This window comes from Cherax quadricarinatus, chromosome 15 (genome assembly GCF_038502225.1).
Source record: "Cherax quadricarinatus isolate ZL_2023a chromosome 15, ASM3850222v1, whole genome shotgun sequence".
NCBI lineage: Eukaryota > Metazoa > Arthropoda > Malacostraca > Decapoda > Parastacidae > Cherax > Cherax quadricarinatus.
In genome coordinates this window covers 8,206,721-8,207,969 of record NC_091306.1, presented here as the reverse complement: position 1 = coordinate 8,207,969, position 1,249 = coordinate 8,206,721, and the positions used below count along the sequence as shown (strand labels likewise).

At 42.0% G+C, this 1,249-nt stretch overlaps 1 non-coding gene across 1 annotated transcript; it reads right to left on the bottom strand.

Annotated features, from left to right (window-relative positions):
* Positions 1-787: 787 nt before the first annotated feature.
* TRNAQ-CUG (transfer RNA glutamine (anticodon CUG)) lies at positions 788-859 on the bottom strand. Its single transcript has one exon. It is a non-coding gene; the product is annotated as a tRNA-Gln (tRNA).
* Positions 860-1,249: the final 390 nt, after the last annotated feature.

Sequence of the window (1,249 nt, the reverse complement as noted above, 5' to 3'; positions counted from 1 at the left end):
AATAAAAAAAGTACTCGCTTCCCCCCTTTCCTTCATCGTTTGGGTTACATCGGCGACCGGAAAAGACCTCTCGAGTCCCCTCGTCACTAAAAGACTTTGTGCTTGCAAGCAATCCCTGAGCTGGATTTTACCTTGTGTTTTGAGGGTAACTCTCTCGTCCCAGTCATGCTGTGTGTGCTGTTGTATTGCTTGTGACACTATATCTGATGTTTCCTCTCTCTCTCTCTCTCTCTCTCTCTCTCTCTCTCTCTCTCTCTCTCTCTCTCTCTCTCTCTCTCCTCGCTCATGGGCGCAACTCGTTTCCGTTATCTAGCTCACAGGTTCCCGTCCACTAACTCTGGAAGCGAGTGTTCCACGCACTCGCCAGCTCACACGCCAACATTTATTCAGCAATCACGGAATAGGAGAAAAGGTAAAAAGATGTTTTGTATATTCTGCACGCACAGGACTCACACAGATGTGGAAGATATACGCGACGCACACACGCACGCAAGTAAGTATGCTCGCACACTAGACAGAAAGCAGAATGTTTTTGTACACGGGAGTAATAATATAAAGATTTAACAGAATTATATATATATATATATATATATATATATATATATATATATATATATATATATATATATATACATACATATATATAAATATATATATATATATATACATACATACATATATATAAGTATATTAGTGTGTGTGTGTACTCACATACTGGCGGATGCAGGGGTTGATTCGCAGCTCCTGGCCCCGCCTCTTTGCTGGTCGCTATTCAAAATAATTTCAGAGGTCCCACCGAGACTCGAACTCGGATTGTTGGATTCAGAGTCCAAAGTGCTTACCATTACACCATGGGACCGATATGCGTGTTGTGTTGTGTTGTGTTGTGTTGTTTTGTGTTGTGTTGTGCTGTGCTGCGTTGTGTTGTGTTGTGTTGTGTTGTGTTGTGTTGTGTTGTGCTGTGCTGCGTTGTGTTGTGTTGTGTTGTGTTGTGTTGTGTTGTGTTGTGTTGTGTTGCGTTATGTTGTTTTGTGTTGTGTTGCGTTATGTTGTGTTGTGTTGCGTTGCGTTGTGTTGTATTGTGTTGTGCTGTGTTGTGTTGTGTTGTGCTGTGTTGTGTTGTGTTGTGTTGTGTTGCGTTGCGTTGTGTTGTGTTGTGCTGTGTTGTGTTGTGTTGTGTTGTGTTGTGTTGTGCTGTGTTGTGTTGTGTTGTGTTGTGATTGTTGTGTCGTGTTGTGTTGCGTTGTGT